Genomic DNA, 17,850 nt, shown 5'->3' on the forward strand with positions numbered 1-17,850 from the left:
AGAAATTGGATTACTTGACATTTTTTCAATGTCAAGTAAAGGGTATTCGACTGTCAAATATAATGTGATAGCTTGACTCAAAAAAAAAAGTCAAGGCAAATGTTTCTTGATAAAATTTTTGTGTCAAGAAAGATAATACACTTGACATTGGTGGTATGTTAAGTTTATTAATACTTGACATTGATTACGTGTCATATATGATAACTCTTGACGTTTTTTATGTGTCAAGTATATGACTTTTTTTTTTCAAATTAAATGCCTCAATCAATATTCTCATATTCTGCCTTGTATTCCAACAATACAATTACATCAATTAAATAAACATTATACATTTAAGATCTATCAACTCAATATATTCACTAAAAATTCCATATGTTCAACTATGACCTTTCATATGAACACTCATCACAAATTATAACAATATTTCTCTTTCACATATACATGCACAAAATAAAATCTCAACTATTGCTTTTGTATAAAAAAACTCAACTTCCAACAAACACAAAATTGATAAATTGTTTAATAAGTGACCTCTCAACAAAATAATTAATAAATAGTTAAACAATTCTTCAATGCCTCTATTTAAAGACTTTATACTCTAATGATAATCTCAAAACATTAATGCAAAGTCGAGGATAAAGTTGTAACTTTCAAAACAATAGGGGTACTTTTGAAACATAGAGCAAAGTTTAACTGTATTATTGTAATTTGGTCAATTTTATAATAAAAAATATAATATCTAAAAATAAATTTTAAATCCAAAGCTTTCATAGCTCAGTTGGTTAGAGCACCCGTTTAGTAAGCGGGAGGTCTTGAGTTCAACTCTCAATGAAAGCATTTTCTATTTTTTATTAACTCATTACGGATAAAACACTATTTTTCTCCCAATTTTCAAGTTTGTTTTTATTTTGAAGGGGTTGTTCGATGACTAGTAAGTTTTGGTTTTTAGTTTTTAGAAAACGAGTTTGTTTCATTTCCAATTGAGTTTTTTTTTTCAATTTTAAAAAAGTTATTTAAAAATATCAAGAAATTTTGAAAATAGAACAAAGAAAAAAAACGTTAAGGGTACGAATGACATTTGACGAAAACTTGAGCAAAAAAGTCGAGAAGATAGCATGATTTGGGTCAAGAGTGCCAGCTTAGAACGAAAATGTACTTTGGTTCAAGCTAGTATGCTTGGGCTGAGGTCTTGGTTGTGGCCAAGTCTCACCAAATGCCTAATAGGGCATGCCTCACGCATGCCCCTGCCCAACTGACAGTTGTAAGCAAAGTAAAGTCTCCGGCCTAGGCTGAGGCCGACCCCAGCAAATTGCCATACACGGCATAGCCCTCGTAGGCCAAAGCTGAAGAAGTTAAAAGGAAAACCTAAGGCAACTGGGAAACCCAAATGGAAGGGTTGTAGGTCAACTACACCGATAAAAACATCATGGTAGCTCCAAAGGAAGTAAGTCCATTCTAATGTTGGAACTCTCTACTTGTTACACATATTCACTTTCTGACTTATGCATCGAAGCCTGTGTGACAAGTACCATACCAATGTGCAACTTTTTTCATCTTGTAGGACACATTCTTCCTTAAAATACAAATTTACCGTTGTTACCACGTAAAGGTCAAGTGCATTCTCCCTTGTCCAAATTTGGCATCAACAAAAGCTTTTTTTTTTCCAAATTAAATAAAAATAAAAAGCCATTTCGACACTTACCAACTCACAATGAAAGCATTTTCTATTTTTGATAAACTCACGTTCAGTTAAAACCTCATTTTTATCCCAACTTTCAAGTTTATTTTATTTTGGTTTTTAAAGGTTGTTTGATAACCAATTTTGGTTTCTAGTTTTCAAAAAACGAGTTTGTTTTGTTTCAAATTGAGTTTTTTTTTAAAACAAAAATAGATTTTAAAAATGTTAAGAAATTTTGAAAACATGTAAAAAAACCGTTTTCAAAAGTTGGTTCTTGCCTCTAAACTTTTAAAATGTTTATTTTGGTCGTTAAAGCCTTTTTTCCATGAAACTTTAAAATGCCTATGGAGGTTTTTTATCTTTAAAAAAAACACCACTTTGACCTTTATTTTTATTCATCTTGTTTAACGAATTAATGACATAGTTTTACGTATGATACTAACATGTTAATATAAGTTATTTTTGAATTGGTTCTTTCCCATTCAAAGATAACTTCAATGGAATTGATTGTTCAAGTGTTCAAATTTATTATATTTATGTTTGGGCTATTGGGATTGATGCCCTAAATCTCGTGAATCCTATAGTTTGTAATTGTACTATACAAAATGTTTATTTATTTAATAAAATCTTAGATATTTTATTCGCATTTAGTAGTATTAATCCACAAAAAAAATAAACAAACATCCAAGGTTCTATTTTATAGCTTAAACATGTATGTAGAGACATACAGGTGAATTATGTTTAAGTGATAACCTGAATGGTCTGTAATAGATGGATAAGGCTGGGTACTTTATCCTGGTGACACTACGAATACAACCTACTTTGTAGATGTTACAATTGTTGTAAAGTTCTACAAATGATCTGATCCTAATCATTTATGTAGGGACATGTGAGCAGGAGTGTTCTATACAAAAGGATTTGTACAAGATCAGTCCACGAAATGAATAGTCTCATTATATAATATCGTTAATAGTAAAAACTTACATTTCACTAGGAGGACCATAGGTGACATGATCTAAATCCTAAGGGGGTGTTTGGCTCACCAATATGAGTTGAGTTGAGTTAGTATAATATATAAACTCATTGTTTGGTCTACCAACTTTAAATGTTGGTGGAACTGAGTTTGGTATATTTTACCAACTCACTCCCCCTCACCCCAATCACCCTAATTCTCCTTTCTTCTAATGTTTTCAATGGCTTCACCATCGGCCTCTATCACACCTTGGGAACCAACTTCGGGCTCCAATAACCACCTACAATGACAACTTCGATGACCAAATTCGGGCTCCGACAACCACCTCCAATGAATACTCCGATGATAAAATTTGGGCTTTGATAACCACCTCCGACGACAGTTCCGGCGACCAACTCCAGGCTTTGACAACCTTTGAGCGACCAACTTCGACAATCAATTCCGAGCTGTGACAACCACCTCTGGTGACTCAACTCTAATAACCACCTTTGCGCTATCAACTCCTATGACCAATTCCAGGCTTCGACAAGAAACTCCGATGACTAACTTCGACAACCATCTTCGTAGGCTCCGACAACCACCTTCGACTACAAACTCCAATGAAAAACACGTTCAATGACCATCTTTGAGCGAGCAACTTCGATGACCAACTCGAGGCTTCAACCACCTCCGATGACAAACTCCAACAACGAACTCTAATACCACCTTCATGCAATTCAAATTCGAGCTCCCACGGCCACCTTTGACTATAATCTCCAGGAAAATCATCTTCGCCGACCACCTTCGCCTGACCAACTCCAGGATTTGAAAACCATCTTCATGTGAGTAACTTCAGGATTCGACAACCACCTCCAACTATAAACTCCAGTGAAAGCATCTTCGATAATAAACTTTGACAATGGTTTTCGCCTATTATAAGGCTGATGACTGTTAAAGTATGTTGTAGGGTGGTTGATTATGTAAAAAAATATACTAGTTTGTCTACATTAAGTGCAATATTTATACATAAAAATTGTAAAAAAAAATAATTTTATTTAATTGAATCCACATATTAAATGAGTGTTAAAAGTATTTAGATGAAAAATAATTGTGCAGTTGAAAAGTATGTAACCTATAAAAAAAAGATAAAATTAAAATTTTTTCCTATAATATTTTTCAATAAGAATTAGTGAAAATAGAGATTTGTTCTCCGATGATTCTCCAAATTTAGAAGAATTGAAAGTGAAATCTTATTATCATTATTTTTGCTTGTTGGCTCTCATGTAGGTACTAAGTAGAGATGAAGCATTTTGAGAATGGTGAATCTGACTTGGAAGAGGGTAAAATGGGAAAGGACAAAGGTAAAATGGCTCTCTTGCTTGTTCTTTAAATTTTAGGACTTTTTAGGTTGTGGTGCTTAAGTTTAGTAATTTTAAGTTGTTTCAATATATATGTTGCAGTTTTGGTATTTGATGTAGGTGCTCAAAGCGACGAGTTCGAGGTAGGCTACGTTATTCTTGTGGAGGCATGAGCATAGTAAGCGAGATGTGGCTAAGATTACTTCATATAGGATTGATAGGTGTAATTTGTTTTTAATTGTTCTTAGAGGGGATGGGGTTGTTGATTGTACAATAGGAAATGTGTTCATATGGGGGTTAATAGTTTTGTATACTTTTGAAATTGTTCATATGGGGTTTTCCATATTCTTTTAACTTAGAAATACTTTATGAGGTTGTAATATTGACAATATTAAATAAGTGAAGTTTTTATAAAGAGATATTGGTGGAAATTTTGTTGATATATAAGATTTAAATGTGTGTATTGTTTATTTGATTGATGATGTATGTCATATATATACCAGATGTGGTTGTTAGATCAAAGTATGATATATCTTGACTTTTTTCATTGTCAAGTTAAAATTTTCTTGATGTTTTTTCCTTGTCAAGAATGTTCATATTCTTGACATTTCAAACATATCAATGTCGGTATTTCTTGATGTTTTTTAAATGTCAAGTGTCACTTTTCTTGTCGTTTTTAAAACGTCAAGAAAATTGACATTCTTGACACTAACTTTCTTAAAACATCAAGAAAAATGATTCTTGACATTTAAATAACATCAAGAAACACTGTTTTTGTAGTAGTGTTATTTCTACGTCCCAAACAAAGACAATCTAGCTCCATAGATGATCTAACTTATCAGATAATAATTGCCAACTCAACTTTGTGCGTCAAACGCCCCTAAGTGAGTTTTAGGCTTATTCTTTATTGCTTTGTAATTTTATCTAAATTCCTCTTGCATTTCTTGATATTCGTTTTTTCTTACTAGAGATTTTTTTTTTTTGCTATTTTTTGTTATGATCTTTTTTTAGGGTGTTTCAAACTTCATTTCAACATGTGAACAATTTCAGCCATTATAAGAATCCCAATGTTGTTAGATAACTTCGAGAGTATCCTTTCTATATGTGTAATTTAATGCTTTCGTCGTTTAGAATTGCATAATTCACTATTATAGAAATTGGATTACTTGACATTTTTCCAATGTCAAGTCAAGGGTATACTTGACGCTTATAAAAGCGTCGAATATTCGACTGTCAAATATAGTATGATAGTTTGACTCCAAAAAAAAACGTCAAGACAAATATTTCTTGATTAGAGATGTCCATAGGGCGGGGCAAGGACGGGGAAGCCTTCCCCGTCCCCATCTCCTCCACCTATTCCATTTTCTATCCCCGCAAATTTTACCGCGGGGATCGGGTTCTCCACAGGAAAAAATTCCCCGCCTTTATTTTTATGTAACATTTTTTTTAAATTTCAATTAAATATTTTTTTTACAATTCTTTAAACATTTTCAATGAAATTTTCATTTAAAGGAAATATTATCAATTTAACTAATTAAAACAATAATACACATGCAATTTAAAAAATATAATTAAAATGCTAAAATCTCATAATTTGTAAAAATTAAAATTCAACATTTAGAGTATACTAACTTAAATATTATAACATCTAAAGAATTAAAGTAATAAAAATCTTGAACTTAAATAATTAAAACATCCATAATTATCTTAATAAAGTCTACAATATTAATATGAATATATATATATATATATTAATTTATATACAAAGTCGGGGCGGGGTGGGGAAACAGGGCGGGGCCGGGGACGAGGAATATATTCCCCGTCCTCGACCACAAATTGTAAATGGGGAAAAAAATTTCCACTCCCTCCCCCATTCCCCGTGTATTCGGGGATTCCCCGACCCGCGGATTTTTTGGACATCTCTTTTCTTGATACAATTTTTGTGTCAAAAAAGATAATACACTTGACATTGGTGGTATGTTAAGTTTATTGATTCCTGACATTAATTACGTGTCATATATGATAACTCTTTAACGTTTTTTATGTGTCAAATATATGTCTTTTTCTTTTTCAAATTAAATGCCCAATCGATATTCTCGTTTTTTTCCTTGTATTCCAATAATACAATTACATCAACTAAACAAACATTATACATTTAAGATCTATCAACTCAATATATTCACTAAAAATTCCATATGTTCAACTATGACCTTTCATATGAACACTCCTCACAAATTACAATAATATTCTCTTTCACATGTACATGCACAAAATAAAATCTCAACTATTGCTTTTGTATACAAAACTCAACTTTCAACAAACACAAAATTGATAAATTGTTTAATAAGTAACCTCTCAATAAAGTAATTAACAAATAGTTAAACATTTGTTCGGTGCCTCAATTTAAAGACTTTATACTCTAATGATAATCTCAAAACATTCAGGCAAAGTCGAGGATAATGTTGTAACTTTCAAAACAATAGGGGTACTTTTGAAACATAGACCAGAGTTTAAGTGTATTTTTGTAATTTAGCCAATTTTATAATAAAAAAATAATTGAGTTTTTTTTTCTAATTATAAAAAAAGTTATTTAAAAATATTAAGAAAATTTGAAAATAGAACAAAAAAAACGTTTTCAAAAACAAGTTCTTTGCTTCTAAACTTTTAAAATGTTTATTTTGGGCTTTAAAGATGTTATAGGTTATTTAGGACCGAAGGGCACGAACGACATTTGAAGAGAACTTGAGTTGTTTTCAAATTGATTTCTATTGTAAAGATGAAGAAGGGGATCAAGAAGGGGAAACAATGAAAATTTGAGAACTGTTTACACCGTAGATTGAAGTAGATGAGAGTGAAGTAATTGAAGAGGGAGGTGATGTAGTGTAGATTAATGGTTTTTTTTATCTATATTCTAACTATAAAAGACTTTTTCTAATTGTTTTAGATGTTAAGGATATTAATACAACTTTTGAATGTTCAGGGGTATATTTCAAATAAGATACTAACGGTTCTCATCCATATACTAATGGGATGTATATTTTTTTTTACACGTTTAAGTGTTTTTTGTGAAACTTTTGAAACAAAATGCAAAGTTATAGGGTACTTCATGTAATTTAGCCTCCTCCTCCCCCTCCTTATTTTTATTGTTTTTACTTTTATTTTGGTTTTAAAAAAGAACATACTAATGTTATTAACAAATAGTTAAACAACTATTCAATGCCTCAATTTAAAGATTTTATACTCTAATGATAATCTCAAAACATTCATGCAAAGTCGAGAATAATATTGTAACTTTCAAAACAATAGGGGTACTTTTGAAACACAGAGCAAAGTTTAACTATATTATTGTAATTTGGTCAATTTTATAATAAAAAATAAAATATCTAAACATAAATTTTAAATCCAAAGCTTTCATAGCTCAGTTGGTTAGAGCACCTATTTAGTAAGTGGGAGGTCTTGAGTTCAACTCTCAATGAAAGCGTTTTCTATTTTTTATTAACTCATTTCGGATAAAACACCATTTTTATCCCAATTTTCAAGTTTGTTTTTATTTTGAAGGGGTTGTTTGATGACTAGTAAGTTTTGGTTTCTAGTTTTTAGAAAACCAGTTTGTTTTATTTCCAATTAAGTTTTCTTTTTTTCCAATTTTAAAAACGAAATTTAAAAATATTAAGAAATTTTTAAAATAGAACAAAGAAAAAAAATGTATTCAAAAACAAGTCTTTCCTTCTAAACTAAAAAGTTTATTTTGGTGTTTAAAGCTGTTATAGGTGATTTTGGACCGAAGGGCACAAACGATATTTGACGAGAATTTGATCAACAAAGTCGAAAAGATAGAATGATTCGGGTCAAGGGTGACAACTTAGAACCAAAATGGACCTTGGCCCAAGCTAGTATGCTTGGTTGAGGCCTTGATTAAGGCCAAGTCTCACCAAATGCCTAATAGGATATGCCTCACGCATACCCCTGATCAACTGACAATTGTAAGCAAAGTAAAGTGCCCGGTCTAGGGCCAACCCCAACAAATTTCCATACACGACATGACCCTCGTAGGGCCAAGCCGAAGAAGTTAAAAGGAAAACCTAAAGCAACTAGGAAACCCTAAGGGGAAGGGTTGTAGGACATGTACTCCTATAAAAACATCAAGGTAGCTCCAAAGGAAGTAAGTACATTCTAATGTTGGAATTCTCTACTTGCTACACATATTCATTTTCTGACTTATGCATCGAAGCCTGTGTGGCAAGCACCACTTTGTGTGAAGTTCTTTTCATATTGCAGGACACATTCTTCCCTAAAATACAAATTTACTATTGTTACTATGTAAAGGTCAAGTGCATTCTCCTTTGGCCAAAATTTGGCATCAACAAGAGCATATTTTTTCAAATAAAATAAAAAATAAATAGCCACTTCGACTCTTACAAACTCACAAGGAAAGAATTTTCTATTTTTTATCAACTCACGTTCAGTTAAAACCTCATTTTTATCCCAACTTTCAAGTTTATTTTATTTCGATTTTTAAGGGTTTATTTGATAACAAATAAATTTTTGTTTCTAGTTTTCAAAAAACGAGTTTGTTTTGTTTCAAATTGAGTTTTTTTTTTTTCAACTTTAAAAATGTTAGGAAATTTTGAAACATGAAAAAAAAACCGTTTTCAAAAGTTGGTTCTTGCCTCTAAACTTTTAAAATATTTATTTTGGTCGTTAAAGCTTTTTTCCATGAAACTTTAAAATGCCTATGGAGATTTTTTAACTAAAAAAAACACCACTTTGACCTTTATTTTTATTCATCTTGTTTTTTATGATTTAATGATATAGTTTTACGTATGATACTAGCATGTTAATATAAGTTGTTTTCGAATTGATTCTTTCCCATTCAAATATAACTTCAATGGAATTGATTGTTCAAGTGTTCAAATTTCTTATATTTATGTTTGGAATATTGAGGTTGATGCCCTAAATCTTGTGAGTACTGTAGTTTGTAATTGTATTGTACAAAACGTTTATCTATTTAATAAAACCTAGATTTTTTATTCAATATTTAGTAGCATTAACCTACAAAACCAATAAATCAATATCCAAGGTTATCTTCTATAGCTTAAACATGTATGTAGAGACATACAGGTGGATTGTGTTTAAGTGATAACCTAAATGGTCTATTATAGATGGATAAGGTTGGGTACCTTATCCTGGTGACACTATGAATACGACCCGTTTTGTAGATGTTACAATTGTTGTAAAGTTCTACAAATGATCTTATCCTTATCATTCATATAGGGACATGTGAACAGGAGTGTTCTATATAAAAGGATTTGTATAAGATCGGTCCACAAAATGAATAGTCTCATTATATAATACCGTTAATAGTAGAGACTTACATTTCACCAAGAGGACCATAGGTGACATGATATGAATCTTGAGGAGGTGTTTGGCTCACCAATATGAGTTGAGTTGAGTTGGTATAAGATATCAACTCATTGTTTGGTCTACCAACTTTAAATGTTGGTGGAACTGAGTTTGGTATATTTTACCAACTCACCTCAAATCTCCTTTTTTCCAATGGTTTCAATGGCTTCGCCCATCGACCACTATCATACTTCGGGAACCAACTTTAGGCTCCAACAACCACCTACAATGACAACTCCGATGACGAAATTCGGGTATATGGATAAGGCTAGGTACCTTATCCTGGTGACACTACCAGTATGGCCCCTTTTGTAGGTGTTACAAGTGTTGTAAAGTGCTAAAAATGATATGATCCTGATCATTCATGTATTAGACATGTGAGCGGGGATATTCTATGCAAAGAAGTTTGTATAAGATCGGACCATGAAATGCTTGGTCTCATTATGTAACACCGTTCATAATAGAGACTTTCATTTCACCATGATGATCATAGTAACATGACCACAATCCTGAGTGAGTTGTGAACCCCTGCCTATGAGGGTGGTCTTCTAATTTGTATGGGTGAGAGCGGCCAGATTGTCAACTCAATAAGCCTATCATTTTGAGGATTCTTTTAATTGGGGAGCTGGGAATATAGCTACACAAGATGGAATTCACTCCTTCCCGAAGTAGGGGTAAGTAGATAAATTACTTCCTTAAGGGTTGATTCTGAGTCTTGAACAATGTGGCGCCACATCCTCTCCTAGCTCGAGAAGGGTTAAGTCATAGTAGGACTATGATCTATTATTCATTAGAGGGATCAGTGGTACTTAAAGAGTTAGATGTAAATATAGGGGCAAAACGGTAATTTGGCCTAGTTGTACTTACGAGCAATTTGTGAAGGGTCATCGTACTGTTGATTGGTTATATCCAATGGACACAGAAATATATTTGTAGTGCGAAGAGTGCAACTGTCGGTCTTTACTAGAGTGCCTGATAGTTAACAGATGGAGGATAATGTAATTAAAGAGTTTAATTAATTATTCACGTACCATTGGAGCTTCAAGGTATATGTCTATAAGGTCCTCTTGGTAACTCACAATGATTTAGTTGAGAATCAGTTTTTGGGTTAATTTGAATTATTCAAAATAATAAGAGGGAATTTAATTATATATGATATAATTAAATTGATTCAATTATATATCATATAACTGTTATAATGTATTTGATACATTATAGTTTAATTGGAGGAAATAAATATTTGAATGGGATTCAAATATATTTTCTATGAATGAGATTCATAGTTATTAAATTTAATATAAATATGATTTATATCAAATGCCATAAAATAGAAAAAATAAATTATAGTTTATGTTGTATATTATACAATATTAAAACTATAGGTTATTGGTTATATTTGATATAACATATAGTTTAATATAAATAAGATACGATAAGTTAGTTATCATATTTATTTTTATTATTTTATTATTTTGAATAATAAATACTTGTTTTCTCTCCAACCACCTTAGTGGGTGATTAATTGGTTTTATGGCAAAGAAGAATAAAAGAATTTAGTTTCTAATTCTTCCTTTCAAGATCTACACGACATGTGAAAGATTACATGATTGAGAGCTTTGCTATATAATAGAAAGTATCACATAATCGTTCTGTGCTTCAATCTTCTTCCTCCTCCAAACTCAAACAAACCCTCCAAACCAAAATAGTCAGAGCGCACCACTCTTGGATTCTCACCCTAAGAATGCAAAAGGTTCACTCTGGTAGTGTCTCTATTTGGTTCGTGAAGTTCTTGAAGAAGGTCTTCAAGTTTTTGCTAAGTTCGAGGTTCGTGACTGTTCAAGGGATTTACAAGAAGAAAAGTTCTTGAAAGGTTACATCTCTTGAATTCTTTTCTTATTTAAAGCATGTTGTAATTTACTATATGAATGCATATCTTGTATGTTTACTGTAAATTTATTTTTCAATCAAAATGGTATTTGGACGATCTACTTTCGCTCAAGGATCTCTGTGAAATGAGTTCCTTTAATTGGTATCGAGGTTGCAGTTCTGATTCCAAATTCTATTTCGGTATTGTATTCGTTTACAATAGTGGTGGGTTTTAGTTTTTACAGTGCTTTTATATGATAAATGTATGTGGATGGTTGTTGATGGATGTTTCGGGGTAGTTATATCTGTTTATGGCTTTCTATTTAATTTTACAAAGTTAATTTGTAAGGGCCCCTGCGTTTTTTAGCATTAAATTTGCAATCGAGTCTGTATTCGTTTAGTTTTGAGTCACTCGTGAGACATCAGAAGAAAGGTTACAGTGCGTTTCAATGGAGAAGACAAAACGGTGGTTGCTGCATCGTGTAGTTGGAGCTAAACGATCGTTTAGATTTTTTTATGCAATCGTGTAGAGTTTATTACACGATCGTGTAACATTTGCTAAACGATCACATAGCTAATGTTATGCGATCGTGTAGAGTTCGTTACACGGTTGTGTTGCATTGGCTGCATGATCGCGTAGGCGCTTGATGGGTAGAAGATCACGTGGTATATGATACTCGACACAAGCTTGCATGCTAAATGATCGTGTAGACTATCATGCTCATCGCATAGTCATTAGCTACACGATCGTATAGTATATGATACTCGACGCTCGCTACACAATCATGTAAACTTTCATGCTCATCGTATAGTCAAAAGCTACACAATCGCATATAAACATTCATCTATACTCGACGCCTCGTTACTCGACGATCAGGAGTTTTCTACACGATCTGCTGCAAGGGTTCTTGGTGGAACGGCTTGTGGCGAGCGGTTCAAGACCTAGTTCACTTGTTTCGAATTGGTGGACTCTTTTTTATAATAGTTTAGCCATTTGTTTCCGGTTTTTGAGATTATCTATCTCGGTCCATCAATTTTAGTTAAATATACATGTGATGTATGTTTATTTTATATATCATAATGTATATCATATAGTTTCAAAACCCACCATAGGTTATGCATTTATTTTCATGCATCATTCTATATTATAAGTGTTATAATTTCTAGTATGCATGATTTAAATTACATAAAGAATGCTCATGCATCATATAATATAAGAGTTATAATATATGTATGCATACATTATAGCATATCCATGCATCATTTATATTATAAGTGTTATAATATAAGGTTGAATGGTTGTATGGAATCTATGCTATAGCATAATTCATTACTTAGTTATATAAAAGTTATATATTAGTAATGAATGAACATTGAATGAAGCATGACACTACCTTAGATTAATTTGTGATTGTTATAAATAACGTATGTATGTCTAGCTTGCAATGTTGGTTGGTTTTAATTGTTTCATTTCTTATAAGTGTTATCATAAATGAAACTAGAATTAAAATCAATAATAAAGAGTTTCATGCAAACCTTAGGCTATAATCATTTTTTAAAAGTATTTTAAAATTTGATTGAGATAGACCTAAAATCACGTTTGTAATGAGAATAGAAATTAAAGTTTAATCTTTTAAATCGGTTTAATAGGATTAAATTGATTTCTAATAAAAGATTAAATATGTAACAAATGTATCTATAAGGGACCTTTTTTGTCTAAGGTTGGTTCTGGCTAGGCTGGAGTACTTAAGTCGATAAAAACATCGCACCCCTACTTGGGAACCTACCTGGAAAGGTAAATTAGATAGATTTGTTACATGCATGTAATTTTGATGAAAGTCTATTAAAGAGTTTAATGGGACTTGAATCAAAGTTGTTTAATCATCAAAAGAAGGAGTTGTTTTTCAGCAAATTAAACAAACACTTAGATAAAATCAGTAGCCAGATTTTCTAAGTTAATGAATCCTAGGTAGAACACTCAGCGGGAGGAAAATGGGGTATATGATACTTCATTTTAACCTTTACACGTTTAAAGTTCACATCGTTAGATCTATCCTCAACCTCGAGGCACCAAGAGTGTCCCCCTATGGGTGGCGTTTGGGTAGGTCAATACCAAGGTGAATGGAGAGAATGTTTATAGTAAGTGGGAGCAGGACGTGTGACAACATATCCCTCGGTCTCTCTCATTAGCTTGGATAAAGTTTCATGCATCGCCTCGAGGCATCGTGGGTATCCCTCTAAAGGATGGCAGTTTTGCATGACTCTTTATTTAATCTCCAAAAATGGATAGGGTTGCTTTAGTCTTTTATTCTAATCGGCTTTTCCCTAAGGTTGACTCATTAAGGCGGGACTCTAGAACCTAAAATGAGGGGTTACCCTTACACAGAATTGAATTGTTAAGGATGTTAAAAAATTCTGGACCGAACAATGGTGACTATTAGTTACAGTTACAAGGAGTTGTTTCTGTTTAATGGTTGAGAATGTCTCATTTCAATGAAGGGGCACTTGATCACCCTACGGTGACTTTTGTCCTACCTCACTGAAGTATCATTGTAAAATAGATGTCACTTAGTGTACACTAGACTATTTTGCTAAAACATAATTGGCTAAAAAGTGGTTTAATGCAAGTAAACTTCATTTAAGTTTTTTTCTATTTTAGAAATTTAAATGGCTACTGCGACTCTAAGTTTACTTGTCCCCAATAAATTCACTAGCAAAAACTACGCTAGTTGAAAAAACACCAAAAACGCGATTTTGATCATCGACGATCTACGTTTTCTCCTGATGGAAGAGTGTCCTCTCATTCCACCTCCTACTGTTGCTCGAAACTTTCGAAAAGCGTATGACCGATGGACAAGGAAAAATGAAAAGGCCCAAGCATATATCTTGGCAAGCCTTAACGAAGTCCTGGCCAAGAAGCATGAGCTCATGGTCACTACACGTGAGATCCTAGGGTCCCCTAGAGGAATGTTCGGACAACCATCTATACAGCTCAGGTATGATGCTCTCAAGTACATCATCAACTCACGTATGTAAGAGGGGTCATTTGTTCAAGAAGACATCCTCAACATGATGATCTACTTCAACGTGGGGGGATGAACGGGAAAGCATCTATGAGGCCAGCCAGCTTAGCATAATTCTGGAATTTTTATCAGATAGCGTCTTTCATTTCCGTGTAGACTTTCCAATCTTACTACTCTGCTCAACAAACTGTAGACTTTCCAATCCTTGTTGAAATGCAAGGAGAAGAAGGATGAAGTAAATGTTGTTTCACGTTCCAAAAAGTTCCATAAAGGTTCAACCTCTGGAACTAAATCTGCACCTTCTTCCTCCGACACCAAAAAGTGGAAGAAGAAGAAGGGTGGAAAGGGCAAGGCTGCTGGCTAACCTAGTTGTTGCTGCTCTAAGGTGGTAGCAACCAGTGAGGATTGACAAGGGAAAGTGTTTCCATTGCAACCAGGATGGGCATTGGAAGAGGAACTGTCCATATATTTGGCAGAAAAGAAGAAGGCCAAACAAGGTAAATGTGATTTTCTTGTTTTGGAAACTTGTTTAGTGGAGAATGATGATTATGTCTGGATTATTGACTTTAAGGCCACTAACCATGTTTGTTCTTCATTTCAGGTAATTAGTTCTTGATGGCAACTTGATGCTAGAGAGTGACTATGCGAGTTGGAACCGGACACGTCATCTCAGTTGTGGTAGTAGGAGGTCTCCGGTTATCTTTACAGAACAAATTTCTCAGTTTGAATGATGTATTTGTTGTTCCTGATTTAAAAAGGAACTTAGTGTCTATAAAGTGTCTTTTGGAATGTAATTATTGAAGGATATCTAAATAGAGATCCTTTGAGCAGTGGAAGTGATCGTGCCAAATCCCATTCAAAATGAACACAAAATAATTACTTAAACGGAAACGAACAAATTATGCATAAATATAAATAATAGCATGCTATAAGAAGATACAAGGAATAGAGTATGCATACCTTTGAAGAACTCTTCTTCAAATATCCCTCGATCGTTCAGAAAATCGTTCAGTTAGCACGAACACGAATACAATGAACGGAACACCCAACAACAAGAACAACTTGATGCACCTCGAACATAATTGAGTGAAACTCAATCCTCGAACTGAAATAGAACACCACTACAAGTGTTATCTTGGTATACTCGGTGTGAGAATCCAAGAGGTATGGGCTCTGTATGATCTTGGATTGAGGAAGACATGAGGTATACAATCGAGTAGATGATTGAGTAAATGGGAGATAAAGATTTTCTATCGTATAGGCGATCTACTCGATCATTTTGAAGATGAAGCCTATTGTATAGACTTTGTTACTCGATCGTATAGTAACGATCAAGCAAGTAACTATCATATAATCAACTCGTAGCTCGATCATGTATACTCTCAACGCTATCGCTTAGTAAAAAAACTTTTTACTTGATAGCCTTTTTCTTGAGATTTTTCGAATGAATAAACTACCAATTTTGGAAAACAATTTTCTTTTTATCTCTAGTTAACATAAAAGTTCGAATAACCTCCCACTCAATTCGGTTATTAGAGAAAAATAATAAATTATCATATAATTAATATATTATAAATAAATATGATAACCAATTTATCATATTATATTTATAACCTATAGTTTTAATATTTCATCATATGAAACATATAAACCATAATTCTTTTTCTATTTTATGGTATTTAATACAAATCATATTTATATTGATTCCTCTAATTAAGGTATCCAATACATCAGATCGATTATATCACATATAATTGAATTTCCTCTTGTTAATTTGAACAGTTCAAATCAACCCAAAATTTTATTCTCAACTTGAGCTCATTGAGCTACTAAGGGGACCTCATGGACCTATAGCTTAAAGCTCCAATGGTACGTGAATAACTAACTAAATTCTTTAATCACGAGACCCACCATCCGTTAACTGTTGCTCAGTCCACTAAAGATCAACAGCTACACTCGTCACACTACAGATATATTTTTGTGTCCATATGACCAATCAACAGTGCGATGACCCTTCAAAAATCGCTCGTCAGTACAACTGGGCCAATTTATCGTTTTGCCCCTGTAGTTACATCTAACTTCTTAAGTACCACCGATTCCTCTAATAAACAATAACTCATAGTCCTACTATGATTGAGTCCTCTCTTCCAAAGAGAGGGTGTCGCCACTATGTTCGAGACCTGGAATCAGCCCTTAAGGGAGCAATTTATCTACTTACCCCTGCTTCGGGGAAGAAGTGAATTCTGTCTTGTGTAGCTGAGTTCCCAGCTCCCCAATCAGATGAATCCCCAAAAAGGTTGGCTTGTTTAGTTGGCAATCTAGCCACTCTCACCCATACTAATCAAAGGACCTCATGAGTTGGAGTTCCCAACTCACTCAGGATTAAGATCATGTCACCTATGGTCACTTTAGTGAAATGTAAGTCTCAATTGTCAACAAAGTTATATAAAGAGACTAATCATCTCGTGGTCCGGTCTTATACAAACTCTTTTTATAGGACACCCCTACTCGCATGTCTCCACATGAATGTTCAGGATCAGACCATTTGTAGCACTTTACAACACTTGTAAACATCTATAAAGTGGGTCATATCTGTAGTTCAACAGGATAAGGTATCCCTCCTTTATCCATATACTACAGACCATTTAGGTTATTACCTAAGGCATGATCCACTTGTATGTCATACGTACATGCTTAAATTACATGAAATAACCACGGATCTTAGTTTATTGGATATGAGTAGCATATAAAATAACATTTATTTTATTAATAATAATGTGTATACAATATGTTTATAGACTACGAAACCATAGAAAGAATTAGGACACGAATCCCAACAATCTCCCACTTGCCCAAATGCCTTGGGAGACTAATGTATAATACATAAAAACAATACAATATACAATAAACTAGGGTATACTCTATACCCCAGTATCATCTCCCACTTGCCCTAGACAAGGTGCCACATGTCTTGTAGACCCAGACTCTCCAGATAACCCTCGAACACTTTAGCTGTGAGAGCCTTTGTAAACGGATCAGCCACATTGTACTTCAACGTGATCTTAGTGACCATCACATCACCGCGATGCACAATCTCCCTAATTAATGATACTTTCGTTCAATATGCTTGCCTCTTCGATGACTCTGAGGTTCCTTAGAATTTTCCAGAGTCCCACTGTTATCACAATAGAGTGTGATCGGCAAAGATATATTTGGAATAGCTTCCAAATCTGCAAGGAACTTCCTAAGCCAAACAGCCTCTTTAGTAGCTTCACAAGCGGTTACGTATTCGGCTTCCATAGTGGAGTCCGTGATGCATCCTTTCTTGATGCTTCGCCAAACTACAGCCCCTCCATTTTCATAGTAAATACTGACCATGATGTCGATTTCTGAGAATCTCTATCAGTCTGAAAGTCAGAGTCTGTGTATCCTATAAGGATTAAATCCTTATCTCCATACACAAGCATATAGTCTCTCATTCTTCGAAGATACTTGAGAATCGTTTTAATCGATGTCCAGTGATCTAATCCTAGATTGGACTGATACCGATTGAAAATCCCTACTGCATAG

At 33.5% G+C, this 17,850-nt stretch overlaps 2 non-coding genes across 2 annotated transcripts; both read left to right on the forward strand.

The window, feature by feature from the left end:
• The first annotated feature begins 763 nt into the window (after positions 1-763).
• TRNAT-AGU (transfer RNA threonine (anticodon AGU)) lies at positions 764-837 on the forward strand. The gene has a single exon. It is a non-coding gene; the product is annotated as a tRNA-Thr (tRNA).
• A 6,558-nt stretch (positions 838-7,395) lies between these two features.
• On the forward strand, positions 7,396-7,469 carry TRNAT-AGU (transfer RNA threonine (anticodon AGU)). The gene has a single exon. It is a non-coding gene; the product is annotated as a tRNA-Thr (tRNA).
• The last annotated feature ends 10,381 nt before the right edge of the window (positions 7,470-17,850 follow it).

Source organism: Benincasa hispida, chromosome 11 (assembly GCF_027475165.1).
Source record: "Benincasa hispida cultivar pf3 chromosome 11, pf3_genome.v1.1, whole genome shotgun sequence".
Classification (NCBI taxonomy): Eukaryota; Viridiplantae; Streptophyta; class Magnoliopsida; order Cucurbitales; family Cucurbitaceae; genus Benincasa; species Benincasa hispida.